Source organism: Sapajus apella, unplaced genomic scaffold, assembly GCF_009761245.1.
Source record: "Sapajus apella isolate SASKATOON/1434 unplaced genomic scaffold, GSC_monkey_1.0 scaffold6, whole genome shotgun sequence".
Classification (NCBI taxonomy): domain Eukaryota; kingdom Metazoa; phylum Chordata; class Mammalia; order Primates; family Cebidae; genus Sapajus; species Sapajus apella.
The window spans coordinates 18,195,788-18,218,999 of record NW_022436946.1 but is presented as its reverse complement, the minus strand read 5'-3'; the positions used below and the strand labels follow the sequence as shown (position 1 = coordinate 18,218,999).

Genomic DNA, 23,212 nt, shown 5'->3' with positions numbered 1-23,212 from the left:
AGGCACTTTACATCCTTAGTACCTAAAGTGTGGTCTGCAGACTGGCGTATCAGCATTAGAACTTGTAAGAAATGCAGAATCTTGGGCTCCACCCCAGACCTACCAAACCAAGATCTGCATTTTTGTAGATCCTCAGAGGTTTGTCTCCACAATTAAGTTTGAGGATCAGCACTCCATAAGGCTGTGAGACGGTACAGAAGGCAACGCACCTGGAATTTCTGTAGCTGGGAATTCTAGTTAACCCTCGCTGTGCCATGGACTTCATACATGATGTTATGATTAGAAACATAAAACAAAATGAAAAAACTCAGTGGTCCTCCATGCTCTCAACTGTGGTTGCATTGGGTTGAACTGGTGTTACCGCTGGTTGCATTGGGCCCTTTTCCATCCATGAACCTCAGCAGCACATTGGTCCAAGTAGCCCCATTGCTCTTGGGTGCACGGAACACTGCATAGTCTCCTCCCTCCACATGTGCAGTCTCCATCTTTCAGGAACCTGCCTGTGCTCTCGTTTGTTGCTTGTAATTTAATTGCCTTCCTTTATTCTGCACTGGCTTGTCCTTTAATTGCTCTTTATTGCCTGAGCCTTGCCAATCTTCTGTCTTTGCTGTTACCTGATAACATTCAGTTGTTTTTCCAATTCAGCCATCCGTCTATCAGAATATCATGTAGATGATGCTTTCCATCGCACCATCAAAGGAACTCTTCAATTCAGAGTTTCCACTGCAGTCCTTTCTCAATAATCAACAGTACACTTTGACACAAAACCAAAACAAAGGAATCTTATACCAATGCTTTTTCAGGTGATGTTAAATCAGGTTAAATGTCCTTGGCACAGAGTTTATTCCATAATACTTCATCATCCAAACACACTAGCCTCCTGTAAAGTGCCACCCAGCAGCACCACTTCGATTAGAATCTCTGGGAGAGGAGGAAACAGGTGAATGAAATATTCATGTGAGAATGGGGTGGTTTAGGAGCAGTATGAATAGACTCTGTTGGTCTTACCTACTTTTGAATTAGTCGGGGAAATAAGCAGGAAACAACTCTACATGTACATGATTTATTTAAATACCTTACTAATCAGCAAAAAGGTAAATGAGAAGAATGTTGACATATATAAGTATTTATACATTTGTTATCTCTTAGAAACTTTCTAAGAATGTTGAGTGTCATGTAATGATTCAAGCAAAGGTCTTCAGAGACAGGGATCATGTAAAGAGTCTAACCTTGAGTCAAAAGAATCATTTGCTGTGTGATCTTTGAACAATTACTCTCTTTTTGACTTTCAGTTGCCTTAACCATAATATGAGGGATTGGATTAGATGGGTTCTTTCTAGTTCTAAAATATTTGTATTGAGAGCTTATAATATTTTCCCCTTGTTATAAAAATACTACCTATTGCAGAAAATTAAAAAAATATAAACAACTATGAAGAAGAAAATAAAAATTGCTTTTATCTTATTGTTTGCTTTTGGGTTTTGTCCCTTCCAGGACTTTTCTATGTGTATGTATTACTTTAAAAAAAACAAAAACAAAAACAAAGATGAGATCACTTTGTGCATACTATTCTGTTGCCTTTTTTCATTTATATTCTATTATGAAATTTTACCATTGATAGACAGCTTTCTAATTACTTTTCATAAGTAGGATTTTGAGACGTTTATTTTAGTATCCTCAGATCAATAGATAATCTTTGAAACTATTTCTATGCATACTTTAGACATTCTCAGTCCCCAAGAATTTCCAGTTTTTGGTACATGTTTGTTTTCCATTTTATTCATTCCTCAGCTTCATCTCTCTTGCTGATGTTTCTTTCTCATGGTTAGATTACTAACTTTTCTAAAATAATAACTTCTCTGCATTATGTTTCTGCTCAGAATTTTTCTGGGACTGCCACAACACACGAGAAAATACATACTCCTAAGCTGAGATTAGTTTCTGTTTCCCACACTTGGGATAACAGTAGACCTTAATTACTGTAGGGCTCACCATGAATAGTTTCATCCATTTGTAGCCGTGCTGAAAGTCTGTGACACATGTTCAGTCATTTATGAGTTAATATTTGTCAACCACTTAGAGTAGACCCTTGCTGGTAGTAAATGCTAAGTGTGTTTGTTAAATACATACGTTACCTATTTGTGTTTACTATTTGTTAAATACATGCATACCTATCTGTGTTTACTATTTGTCTGGCCCTATGCTAAACACGTATCTCCTTTAATGGGTACAGTTCTGTGAGGTAGGAGGAGGCAAACTTGTTGGCCTGGGAGTGTCTGGCCTAGCTCCCATACCTCAGCGGGACTCAGTGTCCCACATGTTGTATGGGACATGCATGTAGTATCAGCATACTTTGTATTTAGGAGTTTGTGGGGCTCATATTTGTTTCAGTCAACTGCTGCTCTGATGGCACTTTGCCCCAGTTTAGAGAGTCAAAAAAGGACTGAAGATGCATATCTCTCTCCAGCATTCCACACCTCTGAAACACGCCTTCCAAGACTGTCTACTCAGCCTTGTATGGTTCTCCAAACACACTTTGTACAGATTATATCTGTTTTCTACCTCCAGAGTGATTTCTTTTTTTTAATTGAAATGGAGTCTTGCTCTGTCACCCAGGCTGGAGTGTGGTCGCGCGATCTCGGCTCACTGCAACCTCCACCTCCTGGGTTCAAGCAATTCTTCTGTCTCCGCTTCCCGAATAGCTGGAATTACAGGCACACACCACCACGCCTGGCTAATTTTTGTATATTTAGTAGAGACGGGGTTTCAGTATGTTGGCCAGGCTGGTCTCGAAATCCTGACCTCAGGTGATCCACCTGCCTCAGCCTCCCAAAGTGCTGGGATTATAGGCATGAGCCACCACGCCCAGCCTCTCCTTTTCTCACCCAATAGCAGGCACCCCCAAGACCCAACTCAATGTGTCCTCAAATCAAACATTCTTTGGATGCTCTTTGACACCATCTTCCTGTCCTAGAACCACTCAATCGCTACTTAATCCTGTAGAGGCCATAAAGCTTAGTGGCTAAGGGCCAGGCTGCTGGAGTATAAATTACATCTCTGTCAATAATTGCTTTGTGTCTTTGGGCAGGTCCCTTAACTTCCCTGTGCCGTAGATTCATTCATTGCCTATTAAATAGGGATAATAATGGTAGGTACCTCATGGTTTTGTTTTGAGGGTTACATGGATTTATATTTATAAAATAATGAGAAGAGTGCCTGATAGTAGATGCTAGATCAGGGTTTAATATCTTAATTGCTATGGTTTGTAAGTTATTTAACAAATGTGTAGAGTTTCTACTGTGTGGACAGTCTGGTACAAGAGGCTGGGGGCTAAATGGTCAAAGGGAAAGTCTACTTACTCTTTGTTTTTTGGGTTTATTTTGAGGGGACCAGATATTTATCAAAGAATTACACAAGAATATCTCACTCAAGTTGCAGCTGAAGTTAGTGCAACCCAGAAGCTGTGCAGGAGTTAGAGAGGGAATAGTGAGGGGGAATTGGCCTTGTCCAGGAGGTCTGAGAAGGCGTTTCTTGGGAAGTGACAGGTGAGCAGAAGGAAATTATGAGGTAAGGCAGCAGCAGGGGAAAAGGCCCTGGGCTGGGAGATGACACAGTCCAACCTAGAGCTCGGAGGAGGCCGGGATGGCAGCTGTGCAGCGCTGAGTGGAGTGTAATGGGGACGAGGTGGGAAATGTTGCCAGAGCCATCTCCAGGTAGGATTTTGTATTTTGTTTTAAGAGCAATTGTAGGTTGGGCATGGTGGCTCACGCCTGTAATCCCAGCACTTTGGGAGGCCGAGGCGGGCAGATCACTTGGTCCAAGGGTTCAAGTCTAGCCTTGGCAACATGGTGAAACCCCCATCTCTACTAAAAAATACAAAAATTAGCCAGTTGTGGTGGCGCACACCTATAATCCCAGCTACTCGGGAGGCTGAGGCACCAGAATTGCTTGAACCCAGGGAGGCGGAGGTTGCAGTGAGCCGAAATGGTACCACTTTACTCCAGCCTGGGTGACCGAGCGAGACTGTCTCAAAAAAAGAAAAAAACAATTGGAAATCATCGAAATATTTTTGTTTGTTTGGTTTCTTTTTAATTTTTGTTCTTAGTGACAATACAAGGTCTGATTTACTTTTGGAAAAGTCATTTTATAATAGCTTTAGTGGCACAGACAAAAGCAACCTGAAAAACAAAAAAGCACACTATCTTTTTTTTTTAAATTGACTACTTTGTACTTTTTTTTCTGCTTGATTTTAAGTTTATAGACTTGTTCATTCCAAGATAATAACCACTAACTACTTGTGGCTATTTAAATCTAAATTTAATTTAATTAAAGTTTAATGAAGCAAAAAGTTTAGTTCCTCAATCACGTTGGCCACATAGTGCTGTGAAGTGGCACGTAGCTAGTCACTTTCATATTGACAATACAGATGCGTGGAACACTTTTAGCATCTTCAAAACTTCTCTTGGATACCATGTAAAAATTGTGATATTATAGTATTTTTTAAAATACCTTGATAGTTCTCCAGTTAACAATGATGAAAATATACATAGCACTTGTTCAAGAAACATTTACTAGAAGAAAAATGAAAAAAGTTACGATATCAATGTTCTTATAAATATTAAGATTCCTTCTCCAAATGATTATTGAATATGATTAAGTTGACTTAAGCCTTAATATATACATGAAGAAGTAATGTGTTTCCAAAATTGTGTTCCGTTTCTAATTATAAACTCATGTATCAATTACTAATTTTTTTCATAATACCCATTTTTCATCTTTATTAACTTAGAAAAATTTACTTCTTATTTAAAGTCCTGGGGCATACTTTTAAAAAATGATTTTGAAATATGGGTCTCTTTTCATTAGGTCAACATCTGTCTAAGCGCATCTGTAAATATTCTGTTACAGGAAGAGTATTGAGCAAATACTCTTCAACAATCAGACAGCTCTGTTTTAGGGACTGATATCCTTCCAGTTCAGAAGGAAGTGTTTCCAGTCGTTACCAATGAGCTCCAGATGAGTATGGTTTGACAGCTCACCCATGTGAGGGGACAAATCCATCAAGCTCTTTTATCCCAAAGGTAAACATTGCAGCTTTTTGCACTGAAACAGCCCATCTGGTAGCATCTCAGTATTATTGTTGGTCACAGCAAAGTACTGCAGATTACTTGGATGTTGGATTTCTTCTGGAATGAAGGGCAAGTGGTTATAGCTTAGATTCAAATAATGTAGTTTGCTGCATAGGAAAAGCTGCAAGGGCAGATTCTCAATATTATTATGACCCCCAAATCGCTGCTCTAGGTTAGATAATGCCTCAATTCATCTAGGAATATAAGCAATGTTATTGTGCCATAACTTGAAGCAGGAAAGATTCTGAAGACGCTGAAACTAATGATCTCTTCCACAGTTTAAAGACTGTGATTTCCTTTAGGTCCATGCAGATTATTCAGGCTGAAAATGGAGTATAGACTGTGTTCCAGGTCACAGCTGATCAGTTCTAGGCTTTTTGCATTGACCATCTTTTTCAAGTTGTTCAGCACAACCAGTTGCTTCCCTCATTATCAAGGGAACAATTTCTGCAGTGAAGGCAGGAGGTCGGGAACAACTTGTGGGATTGGGGAGAGGCTGCTCTTCAAGTAGAGGGTTCTCAGACTTTTTAAGTCCCAAAAGCCCTCCAACTGCATAGTACTCAACGTTTCAGGGAGAACGTAGCCTCCCTGCGTGGCAGAGAAAAGGTTCCCACACAGGGGAAACATACCAGTCCTTCAGATTCTTCAGGTGAAATACCCTGCATGAGATTTTTGCCATTTCAGGAAACTTCAGGCACAGGGTTTAAAACTTTTCCTCCAAAAGAGCCAGTGCAGGATGGTCTACTACCAGAGACGAATGGTCCACATGATGCTCCTTGAGGTTGCCCAGCTGTGAGACAGCAGAGGGCAGCTTCACCTCTGGGATCCGCTCCAGGCTTAGCAGCTCCATTTCCGTGAACTCAAAGACACTGTGTGGAAGACCACTGAGCATAAAAAGATGCCGTTCTGCCGTGTCCTGGGCATTTTTCCCAGGCTTATGTTTCAGTTTCTCAACTGTCCATTTGTTATTGAGGTTGATCTGTTTCAGTTTGAGATCACTGACCTCTGATAGGAATATGGAGAAGTGTCGGGCATAAAGAGGATTATACTGATCAGCCAGATGAAGGATGAAGACAAAGTCATTCTTAACATCAGGGATGTCACTGTAGTTGCTTTCTCTCTCTCTCTCTCTCTCTTTTTTTTCTAGCTGGAGTCTTGCTCTGTTGCCCAGGCTGGAGTACAGTGGCACGATCTCAGCTCACTGCAAACTCCACCTCCTGGGTTCAAGAGATTCTTCTGCCTCAGCCTCCTGAGTAGCTGGGACTACAGGCCCGCATCACTGTGCCTGGCTAATTTTTGTATTTTTAGTGGAGACGGGGTTTCACCATGTTGGTCAGGCTGGTCTCGAACCCCTGACATTGTGATCCACCCACTTCAGCTTCCCAAAGTGCTGGGATTACAGGCGTGAGCCACTGTGCCCAGCCTGCTTTTTTCTCTTAACTCCTCAAAGAAATATTGCTTCAAGGAACTCCTCAGCACCCACCACACCCAATAGGAGGAGGTCAGACCATAGAGTATATCCAGAATGACATAAAATAAAGCCAGAAGCTTAAAGATTTCTCCCAACGAGTGGACATACTGATAGTGCTTATATCCTATAAAAACCTGCACATCAACTGAACAGTCAATTTCAAGCGGGATGTAGGTTAAAAAAATATGGGACATAAGTTATGATGAGCACAAACAAAATAACTTGGATTATTATCCACTTCAGATACACTCTATAAATTAATGTCCTTCTGTTCCTCATGCATGCCAGATCTTCTTAGTTTTCAAAGATGGCTTTGGCCTGTTGCCCCTCCTTCTTGTCCAGACCACTGGAAGTTGGGCTTTCTATGCCAGCTGACTCCAAACCTGACTGCAGGTAGGACAATGACTGCTTGCTGGAATCTGTGTCAGCTGAACATCCTGAGGACGAAAGCAAAATCTTGGACTCAGAGAGTTTCAGAGGCCTCACTGACTGCTCAGCCACTGTTTCTGACAGGGTGCAGGTGATCCATGAAGAATTGAAGCTCTTTGTAAAGGATGGCCACAAAATGCTCAAGCCTGGAACTGGTACTGGGGTAGTGAAGCCAAAAGTTGCTGCAAGCTGCAAAGAAGAGTGTGTGCAAGAGCACCAGCTAGGGAGAAAACTTGGCAAACCAATGGAGCTGTTTCTTGTAACAGATGGCATTGATGTGGGAGTACTGCTGTCAGTGGAGGTCATTCTAGTTTCGGAGTGGGAGCGGAAAGTCGCGTCCCAGGATTAAAGGATGTGTTTATGTTGGCTTTCGGGATGTCCCATGGCACGGCACAGTGATTGTCAAATTCCGCTTTGTATGAAGACAGTGCAGAACCCTGCTCTGCGTCAGCTGGAGAGCTCCGGGCAGCAAGCCCACCAGCAGCAACATAATTAATGTGTTGTAATACCAGAAGACGTCCCACCATAGTTTTAAGATGTGATAAGATGACTGGGTATCTGCTAAGAAACATTTTAGCTCGGTTAGTGTAATCATGCCTTTCCCTTCTAGGAGGACAGAAATATAATGAAAAGATATTAAATAAATAAAAAGTGCTTCTGTCAGGTGATCTACACCTTTCAAAGTTTCTTAGACACACCGTCTCTGTGTTTGTCTTCATTCCTACGAATGCTGGTCAACTGGAACCCTGCAATTAGTCTCAATTTGAAAAATTACCTATCTTTGGCCACAGGGTCAGTGGTGGACGGAGCTAATGAGTTGCAGTACCTGTGGGCCATCCAGGTAGTGAGGTCTCCTAGCAGCTGGAAACACAAGCTGGAGCCCTGCACAACTCCAGCCCTGGGCCCTGCACCTGCGCATTCCCCTTCCTTACCTATTCTAAAATTCTGTCTTTAAGTTGTTACTGTAATTGTGCTGGAATGAATACTAGGCCTTTACAGAAGTTAGGTGGTGGTTTGTATCTCCCATTTCCTGTCTGCAGGAAGAATTACTAGAAATCCTCTGTTCAGTTGTCTTTTTGTTTGTTTCTACTGAGCCCATCTTTCAAAGATAAACACAAGGTGCTCAAATGACTATATTCCAAAAATTATTTCAGAATAAAACAGCAATTAAACTACAGAAACTTAACTGCAGATTATGTTCTTTCTACCCTTTGTTTTTCGTCTCTGACTCACTATCCACATAGGTAAGATACTTGCCTAGGCAAGAAAAACTGTCTTTTGGGTAAGATTTATAAGGCTTTTCCTTTCAGTCCCTCTGTTGGGTCCTCAGAAAGAGCTGTTCTGCATCATTAATACGTTGCTTTCCTGTCTTATGAGCTGAACTAAACTTTACAATTCTGCATCATTAATACGTTGCTTTCCTCCTTTTCCTGTCTTATGAGCTGAACTAAACTTTACAATTCTTTTCTGAAGTAATTTATTACTACTTTTTTTTAATGACATATCTCGATAGTTGCTGCAAAAGAGACCAACTATTTTCAGAATTGGGGGACAATTTTTCTTTTTTTTGAAATCCAACTGAAGCAAGATCTAGCTAAAAGATTTTTTTGCATCGAAGAGATTTGAGAATTGGAAAACAGGATAACCCTCAAAATGGAGAATTCATTGCCTGTATTAAATTTAGTTTAGATTGTACCTTGGGATGTCTGTCTGTCTATCTGTCCATCCAACCATGTATTTATCTTGTTCTGATTATTTACTGTTAGTCAGAGTCCAATTAGAAAAACAAAGCTCATACTCAGTAACTTACTCAAAAGAATTTAATATAGGAAATAAATACCATAAGTATTGGAAGAATTAATGGTCAAACAGGGAATGGTGGGACCCTAAGGCAACCCTGAGAAGAGTAGTAGAAGGAAGCCACTACCACCTGGAGAGCCGGAAGGGCAAAATAAAAAGGTGGTGAAACCAGAGTTGAGAGCTTAGGCTTCGCTGTAGCAGCTGGGACCCTGGGGAGATGCAGCCGGTGCACAGGTCCCACCTGGAGCAGGGAGGACACGGTAGATATGTTCTGATTTCTCCCTTCCTCCCACCCTCCAATGTTCTCTTTCCTGTTGGCTTATTCTGGCCTGATGCTTGGAGTCTGGGAACTTGGGAAATAGTAGTCAAAGTTATTTCTCTGAGCTGGCAGATCAAAACAAAGGAGTGTCACAACTTGGGTTTCTTGGGAAACAGACTCTTAGATGGAAATGAGTGTGCCTGGGATTTCATGAGAGTATGCTCTTGAGATCAGCACCTATGGAAAGCAAGACCAGGAATTAGGGTTGTACAGAGAATGAATGTGAGCTTCAGTGCTCACTGGGTGTGATGCTCATTGGTGGCTGTGCAGCTGTAGAAGGCAAGGCAAGGAAGCAGGGCTGTGCAGAGGGTGAAGGTGAGCTGCAAGGCTCACTGGATGTGATCCTCATTAGAGGCCATGCCCACTCTATGGACCTTCTTAAACTAGTTTGAGACCGTTTAGAGTGGTTCAGGAGGGAGCAAGCTGCCCCAGGAAGAAGAGACTTTGGGCTAACTGCCTGTCTTTAGCTGAGATAATCCCTATAGAGGACCACTCCCAGCAGCTGGAGGAGCAGTGCCTTCATCTCTGAATGAAGCCCACCACAGTGTCCATCACAGGGAGGGGAATGATGTGAAAACAATGTCTGTACATTATGGATTTTGAAAAATCATTAATGAAATGTATGAAGTGAAAGTTCAGTTTGCCTTTTTCCCTTAATTCTGTTTATGATTTATATATTTCCATGTCCCAGCCTGTAGATCGACCTGTATATGTTAAAAGATTTATTGATAAAATAAAACAGTGTTTATAAAATAGTATTACATGCAAAAAGATGAAACAAAAATTGTATATAGAATCATTTCTCAGTTATATACATATATTGCCTTGAGTGTGTAAATGCATTTAAAATAATCACAAGAACATAGGGTCAGGCTGGGTGGCTCACTCCTATAATCCCAGCATTCTGGAAGGCTGAGGTAGCCTTGCTTGAGCTCAGGAGTTCAAGACCAGCCTTGGCAACATGGAGAAAGCCTGACCCTACCCAAAATACCAAAAATTAGCTGGGCATGTTTGCATGTGCCAATAGTCCCAGCTATTGGAAAGGCTGAGATGGAAGGATCACTGTGAGCGAGTGAGAGAGAGAGAGAAAGAGAGAGAGAGGGAGGAGATCAACATTTTAAAAATGAAATGGAAAATTTTTGGTAGAATAATATGGATTCATGCCTGCTTCTCTTCTCTCTCTCTTTTTTTCCCTTTCAATAAATACACTGTTTGAGAATAGTTTTAGATTGGTGGAAAAGCTGTGAGGCTCATGCAGAGTTCCATCTACCCTATACCCAATTCTTCTGTCATTAACATCTTACATTAGTAAGGTACATTTGTTACAACTAATGAATCAACAGTGATACATGATTATTAACTAAAGTTCATACCTTATTCAGAATTACTAGTTATTTCCCTAATGTCTTTTTTGTTTTTTTGTTCCAGTACCCCATCCAGGAATACCACATTACACTGAGTTGTCATGGCTCCTTAGGCTTTTCTTGGCAAAGCGTCTCAGACTTTCCTTGTTTTTGATGACCTTGACAGTTTTGAAGAGTATGAGTCATGTATTTTGTGGAATGTCCTTCAACAAGGATTTGTCTGATGTTTTTCTCATGATTATACTTGACTGATGTATTTTTGGGAGGCACATGACAGATGGTAAAGTGCCATTCTTAACACATCATTTCAAGAGTGTCTACTATTAATATGTCTTCTCATTGATTATGTTAAGCTTGGCTACCTGGCTGAGGTAGTCTTTTTCAGGTTTCTTTGCTGTAAAGAAACTCTTTTTGTCCCTTTCCATTCTGAACTTTTAGAAGGAAGGTCACCTTAAAGGATAGAGAGTTATATTCCACCTCCTTGATGATGGAATATCTGCATAAATTATTTGGAATTCTTCTGAATTGGAAATTTGTTCTCCCCCTTATATTTATTTATTCAGTCTTTTTCAGTATGGACTCATTAGTGTGTATTTCATACTTTGAATTATAACCCAGTACTCTGTTTTTTTTATGTTTTTGCTCATTTTGTTCCAGCCATGGCCACTTGGCACTTAATTGCTATGACGCTTTGACATGTCTGTTTGTATGTGTTTAGCACTTCCTTACTTTCTGGTACTACAGAAAGGTTCTCTTGACCTTTTTTTTTTTTTTTCTTACAGATTTCTTAATATTCTTTATAACCATAAAACTAGTGTGTATAATCGAAAGTCAGATTATCCGCCCTGCAAATTAGGAGTGGACTTACATAAACCTTTGTGCCTGAACTCTGTGCACTTACCAGAGATGGGCATCATACCACCCATATCTCCACAGCACTATGTGTGTGGATTAGTTTTCAGACATCTCCCTTTCTCCAGTGAAGTGATGAACAACCAGGATATTACCTCAGAATGAAGCTGGCCAGATGCACACTTTACCTGGGGAATGATTTAGGCATAAAATCTGGAAGAAGGCGAAAGGCAAGCATGCTTCCTCGTGTGGGCAGGGAGCCATCTTGGTTTGTGTGACAACTTGATAAAGTTGGTCAGCACCTGGTCATCAGCTCTGTAGGCTCAAAAATCTCTTACAGTTTTTGATGTGTCAGGAGTCCATGAAAGACTTGATTGGACCTGTGCGATTCAGGGTCTCTCTTGCAGCTGCAGTTAGATGGTGACTTAGAATTGGAACAGCAAGGGTTGGGGTATTTAGGTGCTAGCTAGGCATCTTTCTCTCTCTTCATGAAGTCTTAGGGCCTCCCCATGTGGTCTCTATGCACGGAATAGTTGGGATTCCTCATAGTATGGTGGTCTCTGTGTAAGAGTGACTGCTTACCTGGAGGCTGAAGGCTTTAAGAGTAAGTATTCCTGTGATAGGTCTACGTAACTTTAAAATAACTGGATAGTACTTTATGTTGTTTGGATTTACCAAATTTTATTGTATTTGCTCCATTATTTATAAACACAAATTTAGGCTATTTGTAAGTTTTTGTAGTTCCAAACACTGTTACAATAAATATCTCTGTAAGGAAGATAAGGTAAGGAACTTTTAGAAAGGAACTTATACTTCTGTGAAGACAGGGTGAAAGAGTCTATTTCGCCTTATGTGTTTGTCAACACTTGTGATTATCAATCTTTTAAATGTTCATTTTGTTGGGTAGGAAAGGGACTCATTGATTTGTAGTTCTTTGATTTTTTTAATGAAGGTGCATGTTTTATATTTTTATTAGCTATTTTCTTTAAATAGTTGGTTTATTACTTTTGGTATTTTAAAAAATTGGATTGTTTATTTTTTTCTACTTGATTTTTATAGCCCATTATCTATTGTAATAAACCAAAAATGTCTTATCCTGGTTCCTCTATCCCAATGTAGTGGTTTTTTTTTTTCTTTTTGGCTTTACAGGAATTCTCAATTTTTATGAACTCAAACGTATCAACTTTTTCATTATAATTATTGGATTTTGTGTCATACTTGTAAAGCAAAATTATAAAAATATTTGCTCACCTTTTCTTCTGGTGATTTTATTTTGTACCTTTAAACATTTGCTCCATCTGCCATTTCATTTTGTTATCAGGTAAGAGATAGAAATCTAGTTTATTAAGCACTTTCCTCAAGATCTTTTTTCTCAATAGATTACTTTTCTTATGATGCCAAAGTAAATCAGTAGAATAGATAAAGAAAGGCCACAAAAAAAGCATATTGCTACAGTGACAATCCTACTGAAGACAGGAGACAGTGAAACCATCAGACCAAAACAGAAGTGTTGCTATTTAATAATTCTGTGATCACTTCTGTGGGTTAACTATTTGCAAATCTAAGTAGAAGTACCAGTGGCTGGAGGCTGTTTCCAAGGAGGGACGCTTTAGCCTTTTTAAGAGTGATTCGACCGGGTAGTTGAGGTGTTTTCTGTCACTCTCCTTATTGACAAAATGCTTGTGTCTCAAGATTCAGTGGCAGCCTGTGAGTCATGGAGTAAAGGTGGACATTAAAGCTTAATGAAACCATTGCTTTATACTATGAGATGGAGGTTTTATTCTTTGACCTTTAACTTCAGAAAGAAATGATCTGTGAAAGCACGTGATGAGATCTTTGTAAAGAAGTGATTTGTTCACTGAGGCAGAGCTTATAGGTGCTGGTTATCCTTTTTCTTTGAAAATGTTTCGTACTTATTGAAACAAAAATGAATGAGCATGATAGGAGAGGAGAATCACTGCCCTTGAAATATCAGCTGTCTGTAGGGCTTGCAGAAACCCAGGAAATATTTCAAATGTAAAGGGCCTGCTGCAGGTGAGTTTCTGACCTCTTTTCTGCTTTGCCTGGGGAAGTGAGGCTCCAGGGCTGGTGTTTCAGGAGCTTCTCATGACAAGCTTCTCATTCCAGTGGCCTGTGTTCAACCAAGAATCTTATGCATGTACGTATTTGAGTTAATAATTTTTCTTTTTTTTTTTTTTTTGAGACAGAGTCTCGCTCAGTCACCCAAGCTGGAGTGCAGTAGTGTGATCTCGACTCACTGCAACCTTCGCCTCCTGGGTTCAAGCAGTTCTCCTGCCTCAGCCTCCCAGTAGCTGGGATTACAGGTGCCTACCACCATGCCTGGATAATTTTTTTTTTTTTTTGCATTTTTGGTAGAGACAGGGTTTCACCATGTTGGCCAGGCTTGTCCTGAACCCCTGACCTCAAATGATTTGCCTGCCTCTGCCTCCCAAAGTGCTGGGATTACAGGTGTGAGCCAGAGCACCCGGCCGGAGTTAATAATCTTTAAGAGATGAGGGTACAGGATGTAGGGTGAGCGTTATCCAAATAAAGGTAGAATTAATTTCCAGGGAGAAGTAAATTTGTAAACATTTTATATGTATTAGGGACCATAGAAAATATTTAGTCTGACTCTTTATTTTTATTGGCAAAGGGGCATAAGTAATGTAACTTTCTCAAGATCACAAAGCTCCAAAAGTAATACATGTCTTAATTCAGATATAAAAGCATGAGAGTTACTGGTCCCTTTGCGGTTATGGTCACAATATCACCAAACTTTATTTTTAATTGAAAATGGCTGGAATTTTATAGTACATATGTAATTTACTAACAGTTTAACTGGTAAAATGTGAATCATTCCTGCTTTCTTAAGCCAGTCTTTTAATTTGATATTTGATTTTAACCTTTCTTTCTAAAAAAATTATTTTGTCAATTGTCATTGCCAGCTCCTGTGAGTTACTGATAGGAGTTTTCTTTGAGTCTGTTCTTCAAAAGCTTATTTATCAGGATAATTAATTAAAAAGATAAATATATAATGATTATTTGCTTAAATATCAGAGGTACTAAAATACTAAGATACCTTTTTTCTGGATTGCTAATTTTAGTTTAGAGAAGACTCTAATAGTTTTATTTATTTAACCAAATCTGTACTGTGTTTATCTAAAATAATTGTTTATTTTTATTATTTTTTTCTTCAACTTCTATCTTAAATTCAGGGGTACATGTGCAGAATGTGCAGGTTTGTTTCATAGGTAAACATGTGCCATGTTGATTTGCCATATAGATCATCGCATCATCCAGGTATAAACCCAGCATCCATTAGCTGTTCTTCCTGATGCTGTCCCTCCCCCTGCCCCCGACAGGCCCAGTATGTGTTACTCCCCCCTCGTGTGTCCATGTATACTCATCATTTAAAATAATTGCTTTGAACTGCATTTTCTATTACCAGTGACTCCTATCATTTATTAGATTTAGGGGACTGTTGTTCTCTTTCATGTATGTCATGTCATACTTGAAAGTTAAAAAAGATATATTTGTGATTATCTTTCTTTTTCACTTAAAGAAAGGTTAGGCTGGGCACGGTGGCTCACACCTGTAATCACAGCACTTTGGGAGGCTCAGGTGGGCAGATCACAAGGTTAGGAGTTCAAGACCATCCTAGCTAACATGGTGAAACCCGTCTCTACTAAAAAAACAAAAAATTAGCCAGACGTGGACATGGGCAACTGTAATCCCAGCTACTCAGGAGGCTGAGGCGGGAGAATCGCTTGAACCCAAGAGGCGGAGGTTGCAGTGAGTCAAGATCGTGCCTCTACACTCCAGCCTGGTGAAAGAGCAAGACTCCATTAAAAAAAAAAAAAAAAAGAAAGAAGAAAGGTTAAAGGCCCAGAGCCCCTAAGTGACATATAGGAACCACTTAAGGATTTCTATTTTGTGCTGTAATTATAAAACTTCTCTACCTTCTCTGACTTTATTTCTCTTGTCTTCTGTTCTTTTAAAAGAAAGATGTGACAGAAAGCACAAGAAGATCCCCAAAAAGAGTTTGTGGTTTTTTGTTTTGTTTTGTTTTTGAGACAGAGTTTTGCTCTTGTTGCCCAGGCAGGAATGCAATAGTGCAATCTCTGCTCACTGCAACCTCTGCTTCTTGGGTTCAAGTGATTCTCCTGCCTCAGCCTCCCAAGTAGCTGAGATTACAGGTGCCTGCCACCATGCTTGGCTAAGTTTTTGTATTTTTAGTAGAGATGGGGTTTCACTATGTTGGTCAGTCTGGTCTCGAGCTCATGACCTCAGGTGATCCACCCACCTTGGCCTCCCAAAGTTCTGGGATTACAGGATTGAGCCACAGCGCCTGGCCGAGTGTTCATGTGTGTTTTTTGAAGGTAAATATTGTTCTTTTTATTCACAATTAGAATTCACTTAGATAAAATCGATTAAACTCAGCCTGCTACTGATTTTCACCAAATAATAGGAGAGCTTGGTGTTTTTTTAAATGCACGAGATTCATGTCACTATTTTTGGCACAAATTAGAAGCAAGTACTATTTGAAATGATGGCATACGTCCAGCAATTTCATTAATTGTTATTGTAAAAAAAATAGGTAGATGGTAGATTATTGGAAAGTCAAACAAATTTGCTATGATATGTCTTTGAAGCATGTTTTTGTGGACTCCCATTTTTCATCACTCATTTTAAAGCCAATATTCTTCCTTTTATGTTTGTGGAAAGTGTGGTACTGGCATCCCCAGGGCAGAGATTCTTTTTATCCATAGAAACAGGAGTCCCTTTTAGGGAAAGTGTTTGTGATCTTAGCTTGGTTAGAGCTCATACAAAGAGGTCCTAGAAATGCCTTAGCAGCTGGGCTTGAGCAGGTAGTGACAAGTATGACCTTATGTATGGATCTGTGCAGAGCCAAAGGAAACCAGTAGTGTTCCCCTCTGTTAACGTTGCTGTTAGCCTACCGATTGCTGCAGCTCGTCAATCTTTACAAGCAGTGGTTTGGTAATAAATGGCCTTGTCCACCAAGAACAAGAGTGAGTTTTCAAGCTTATTTGGGGTTTCTGTTGTCATTATATGTGTATGTAGTTTAATAAATTGTTTAAAAGTTTATAGAGGCTGGACACGGTGGCTCATGCCTGTAATCCCAGCACTTCGGGAGGCTGAGGCAGGCGGATTGCCTGAGGTCAGGAGTTTGAAACCAGATTGGCCAACATGGTGAAACCCCATCTCTACTAAAAATGCAAAAACTAGCCAGGCATGGTGGCACATGCCTATAGTCCCAGCTACTCAGGAGGCTAAGGCAGGAGAATCGTCTGAACCCAGTAGGTGGAGGTTGCAGTGACCTGAGATTGAGCCACTGTACTCTAGCCTGGGCGACGGGGCAAGACTCCATATCAATAAAAAAACACAAACAAACAAACAAACAAACAAAAGTTTATAAATAACTCTTCCATTACTTCTTTACTACTTCCCCTTCCTTCTATCATTGTCATTTTCAACTTATGCCAGCTGTAAGTTGATAGATATTCCTATAATGATTCCTATAATGATTTCTATGAATCTTGAGACCTGTTAATGAGATAATAATTATTACTATTCTCATAATTTCCAAGACAAACATAATTATGAGGATATAGGGCACTCTGCTCTAATGCAATTATCATATTAGATGTTGCCAGACATTACATAGGCAGGTATTAATATTTAATCTTTAGTGTCTTCTACCATGTCTCTTTCGCTCTTAAATCATTGAGTTAATCGTATTCATTTTATTTTGTATTTCTAGAAATTTTATTTTTTAGCTTTCTAGATCTTTTGTAAAATAATACACTCTTTTCTGTTACTATTATTTATCTTTCCTTATTTCTTATTTTGAACGCTATTTGAAGAGATAACGATTCAAGAACTCGTGAAAGACACCAATCTTTAGATTCATGTAGCTTATTGAATCTTAAGCAGAATAGATAAAATAAATATATGCTGACAACAGAATAACTTTGTAGAACACAAAGTTGAAAATAAAAAAGTTTAAAGATATTGGAGAAAATAAGACAGATTCACTTCAAAAGTATGGTAGTTTGATGGCTGGATTGTCAGAGACAGTGATTAAAGCGTGATAGTGTAATGATATCATCACTGTGCCAAAAGAAAATAATTGCCAAACTGGCATTTGTATATCCAGTAGAAATATCTTTCAAGAATGAGAACAAACCAAAGACATCTATAGACTAACAAATACTGAGAGAGTCTGCTATCAGAAAAAATCTAGAAGATGTACTTCAGGCTGGTGATTCCAGAGGAAAACTCAGAAGAAAAAAATGCATAAAGAAAGTGGTAAATATTTGGTACATCTAAATGAACATATAAAACAATGATGTCTTAAGGGGTTTAAAAGTTACAATTATAGTAATATTAAAAGAAAAGTCTGAAAAGCTGTAATTTAAGCATCCATGCTAACTGTAAGAAAAAAAACCCCAAACTCAGAACATTAAACCTAGATATAAAAAGAAAGAAAAATAAGAATAAGATCAGAAATTAATAAAATAGCAATAAGCATGCAAAAGAGAAGGTAAGATTACTCCTGTTTAGCCTAAGCAAAAGACAAACAGACAAAAAAAGGGTACCAGTACGAATAATATCAGGAATGAAAAAGAACACAGAGAAGCAACAGACATTGAAAATGTAGCAAGGGGCTATTATAAACAACTTTATAACAATGTGTTTGAAAATGTAGGTGAAATGAAATAAGAAAAATATAACTTATCATAATGACTCTGGAACAATTAGAAAATCTAATTCTGTAACCCGTGAAGAGATTGAACCAAAAATCAATAAACTTTTACACAGAGTTTTCTAGGCCCAGATAGTTTCACCACTGACTTCTTCTAAACCTCTGAGGAGAAACGAACTCCAATCTTACCATCTTCACAGCCTAGTTTATGAAGTTAGCATAGCCTTTCACTTGACAATCTTTTTACTGTTGGTGTCCTGGAATTTTACAATGATATGAATTGATGTGAGCCTTCTATGATTTATTATTTTGGATCCTTTATATTAGGACTTTTTAATGTGAAGTCTTATATGTGTCTTTTTGAATCCCATTGACTATACTTAATAAGATATCTTTTTATTTCTAATGCTTTTTTCTCTTCCCTTGTCCCCTTTACCCTTCTGTGTTGATCTTAGACTTTTGTTGTAGGCTTACCTCAAATGACTGGTGAATCATGGTGGTTCATTTATATTTAAGAATGAGAGATTAGGTAGATTCATGGAGCTTTGAATATTCCAGCAGAATTTGTTTATTGGAGTTTGCTTAAGGTAAATAGGCAGAGAAGGAGCTTACTGTTATGCTGAGAACCCCTAAAATGCCAGAATGAGGAAGAGTTTACTCTGGGTCACTCATACCCACACTAGCCCTGTGGTTGTCCTGTGTACTGATTCCAACAGGACATGGGTCCACTGTAGAAACTTTGGAAAATAAATATAAACACCAAGAAGATGACAAAATAACTTGTAAGCCAATCCATCAACTGTAGATTCATATATAACCAAAAATTGGAACCATATTACCCATTCTGTTTTATAATCTGTTATTTGTACTCAATAATGGGTCATTTTCCCATCTCATTAAATTTTCTTCTAAATCATCACTGTTAATAGCTGTATAACAGTCTCTTATATAAATGGTCTATATTTTCTTTAGGTATTTTCCTACTCTTGGACATTATGTGTGTGTCTGTTTTTCTCATAAATAGTACTGTGATGTATATATTTACATCTAAATATTTGTACATACTTTCTTTTTTTCTTTTTTCCCGCATCTTTGCCAACACTTCCTATTGCCAAGTATGTGTGTATGTGTATTTATATATATCTATATAAATATTTTATTCTCAGTTACTTTCTAAGAGCTGCTAGTATAATAAATGCAAAGCCAGCTATTTGCCTAGTAAGGAAGCCCAATATTAAAGGCTATACCTAGAATGCATGTCTCTATCTTGTATAATGCTAGATGATCCTCATCTGGATTGTCTATAATTTTTTTTTAATTCGTATTTTTTTCCCCTACTTTTCTTTTTCTTCTTCTTCTTTTTTTAATCTGCCTTAGTCTCCCCAAGTGCTGGGATTACAGGCATGAGCCACCGCTAGCTTCTCCCACTCTTTTTTTTTTTTTTTTAAAGAAGAAGAAAGAAAGAAAGAAAGAAAAAAAAAAAGAATGAAGGAGAGAAAGAAAGAGGAAGAGGAAGAGGGAGAGAGAACAGGGGTGTTGCTTTATTGCCCGGGCTAGAATGCAGTCTAAAAATGGGTATGCCTATAATTGTGTTTAATAATAGAGACATGAAAAAAAAATGAGGGAAGAAAATAACTAACAAGCAGCCGACCAATATTTCATTTAAACCTGTAAATAGGTGTGATGTGGTACTGATAAGAGTGAATATTTTGTGTATTTAAATTGGAGAGTTCTATAAATGTTAATTAAGTCTACTTGTTCCGGATCTGAGTTCAAGTCCTGGATATCGTTGTTAACTTTCTGTCTCATTGATCTGTCTAATGTTGATGTTGAAGTCTCCCACTATTATTGTGTGGGAGTCTAAGTCTCTTTATAAGTCTTATATATCTGGGTATTCCTGTATTGGGTATGTATATATTTAGGATCTTTAGCCCTTCTTGTTACATTGATCCTTTTATCATTATGTAATATCCTTCTTTGCTTCTTTTGATCTTTGTTGCTTTAAAGTCTATTTTATCAGCAAAAATTGCAACTCCTGCTTTCTATTTATTTATTTATTTATTTTTGCTCTCCATTTGGTTGGTAACTCTTTCTCCATCCCTTTGTTTTGAGTCTTTGTGTATCCTTGCATGTGAGATGGATCTGGATTTAGCATACCAATGGGTCTTGGCTGTACATACTTTCTTAACCTTAGTATAAACTCCCAGAAGCATAATTTTTGAGCCAAATACTGTAGATTTGGCTTTTGTTTTAGGATTTTTCTATAGCTACTTGTACCCAAAATGCTTGGATCAGTCTAAGGCTGCAATATGTTAAATGTACAAATAGATATGTATCAGTAGAAATCTCTAGGATATTAATACAAATTCATGTTTACATGGATCCCCTTTTCAGTAGCATGGGCTGGAAGGCCATTGTATACATATAACTAAAATGTCTAGTATCATCATTTCCTGCAAAATCATGCGCTGTGTTTCTTCTCACTGTACTCTGTCTTTTGGACAGATTTCTTTGCCACTGCATGGTCTTCAGCTACTGTCGAACTTCAGATCACTGTAGAACTAAAACAAAAGATGAGAGAAAAACGTTAATGCACTCCTTTATGGCATTTAAAAAAATAGGAAATAGGCTGCCCTGCAGTTGGCAAACATCGGTAAAGTTGCACTGTCCCTTTGGAAGAATCTGTAGTGGGTTCAGTCCTTTCAGTGATTGGATATTTCTAGTAGGAACTATGATTTATTCAGTAACCCTGTGCCCCCGTCGCCAGTCTAGGCGTGTTTTTTACATTCCGCCCAAGGCTCCTGCCAACTTTCTGAGGTGGGTATTATCACCACTTCATAGATTTAAAAATGAGGCTTAGTGAGGATTTGAAACATGCCCTACTTTCACAGCTGCTGGTTGTCTAGAAGTCAGAAGAATGCAAGCCCCGTGAGAGCACTGCAGTTATTTTGTGCACAGGTGTGCCTCCAACACTGGGTCAGTGCTTGAGATGTAGTAGGATCTCAAGAAATATTTGTCCAATGCTGAATAAATGAGTTGATAGGTGGTATTTGAACCAGTCATTTTGAACCTGAAGCTGTTTTTACCAGGCAGATGCCAATTCCTTCAGTTTTAGTGTTTCACTGAGAGATTGTGAGATTTGTCTCTGCGTGACGTGCTTCTCAGTGCCAGACGTCTCTTTTCTTGATTTTCATGTGCCTAGTTATATCAATGGCTTCACATCAAATGTCATTGAAGTTTTGGAGGATCTTCTTCAGATAAGTCTAGCATAACTAAAATGATACTGAGTGCATGAGACCAAGCATGCATGAACAACTGCTTGAGTGAACTTAAAAACCTTTTTTTTAAAGAAGAGATTCTAACTTCTGCTTTGAGCTTTTGTAATGCTTGAAAGTTCTTCAGAAATGTGTTGTCTTTGAGTCTCCCTTTGACTCTCTTGTAGAAGTTTCTTGGCACTGGATTTATTCAATAGGATCAAATTCCCATCCACCAGCAAATGTAATCCCATGAAGACTCCCAGCATCACGCTGGTCTGAATTCTCACAGTTTTATTTCAGAAAGCACGCAACTTTGGTCAAAGGTCAGAGGACTGATAGGCAATGTAGTCAGCTAATTCATTTCAACTGGCATTTTTGTTCCATCGTCACTTTGGAATACCACATCCAGCAATCTCCCATTTCCTAAAAAATTTTTTGTGTGCATATTTATTGTACGTATCCTTTATGTAAAGCAGACACAATGACACTTAACAAACTGACTTGTCAGCTCAGATGAGGAAAATTAGGGGATTTATGGTTTCTCCCCAATTATGTTTAATAAATCACAGCTTGCTGATGTTCAGCTTAACGATTATTTGGTAATGTTTGCTTTGTGCGAGGCACCATACTAGACATGGAAAACACAGCAGTGAGTAAATAAATCCATGCCTCTCGGGAACTCACAGTCTAGTCAGAGACAGACAAATCTTACAGGGCATGGTAAGAGCTGCAATAACTAGGGGTGAAGAAAGATCTGGAAAAACACGGTGGTGGCATCTCCTGGGTGAAGAGGGGCTGGCAAGTCCAAGGCCTCATTTCTCATTGGACTCATAACATAGCCTTCCACAATGATCCCAAGGGATCCTTCTGGGATTTGTAAATCCAGTCCTGTCACTTTCATGTTTCAATGCCTGAACACACTCCACCTACTGCCCCCAGGCTACCTCAGGACTCTCTTATTCTCTCCCCTTTCCTGTCCCCTTCCTACATGCCTCCTTTACACTCTGCCTGCCTATGTTCAAATATTGCCACAGATGCTTATCAAGCCCCTAGTCCTTGGCAAGTTGCTAACCCCTGTAGCTCAGCTTCCTTAAACTGTGTTAATCATAATCTATCTTGTGACGTTATAGTGTGGATTAAATGATTTAATATAAAACTCTTAGAAAAGTACCAGGCACTTAGGAATTACTAGAGAAGTGACGGCCATGATTGTTGTTATTTTCTTTTTCCCAGGCTGGTGTTGTCTTCCCTACCTCTGTGGCTTTGCATGAAGCACCATGGAGTATACGTTCACCACTGTGTCATTCTTAGGTTGCTTCTAACTATGTCATATCTTTATCATCAACCTATGGCATCATTTCAGAGTTGTTGACTTTATTAGATTTATAAACTCTGACATTAGGATTTCAGCACAAATTAATTTTTTTTGTTTCTGTGTTTCGCCATAGAATGTAAATACATTGTATCTTGCGGATACTCAAACCTTTGTTTATTGTTAGAGGGGAGGTCCCTTCTTTTCCAAATCTCTCTTTGTAAAGCCATTTGAAACCCTTCTCTTCTTTTCTGCTTGCTCTCCACTGTGTTGTTAGTATGTTAACATTTTTTACATGTTTCTACCAACGTCCATTGCAATCGTTCATTTTAATATTTCCACCACCCAACTTCCTTTGTTCCTCTGTAAGGGTAGGAGTTATTTTCTTTTTATCTCTGGTCTTTAGCTCAGGGACTGCACACAATAGACACTCATATTTCAATGAACGCCTACTACAGAAAGAATAATATACATGATACTAATGCCATTGTATTTGAGGGAATTGGTGAGGAAAAAGAATTTTTTTTACTTTCTTTTGACTCACTAAATGTC

General features: G+C 38.8%; 1 protein-coding gene and 1 pseudogene across 1 annotated transcript in view; one reads left to right on the top strand and one right to left on the bottom strand.

Annotated features, from left to right (window-relative positions):
* Nucleotides 1-23,212, top strand: part of ENPP1 (ectonucleotide pyrophosphatase/phosphodiesterase 1) — an 84,640-nt gene that overhangs the window by 15,454 nt on the left and 45,974 nt on the right. The window lies entirely within an intron of this gene.
* LOC116549291 lies at nucleotides 4,868-7,927 on the bottom strand (annotated as a pseudogene).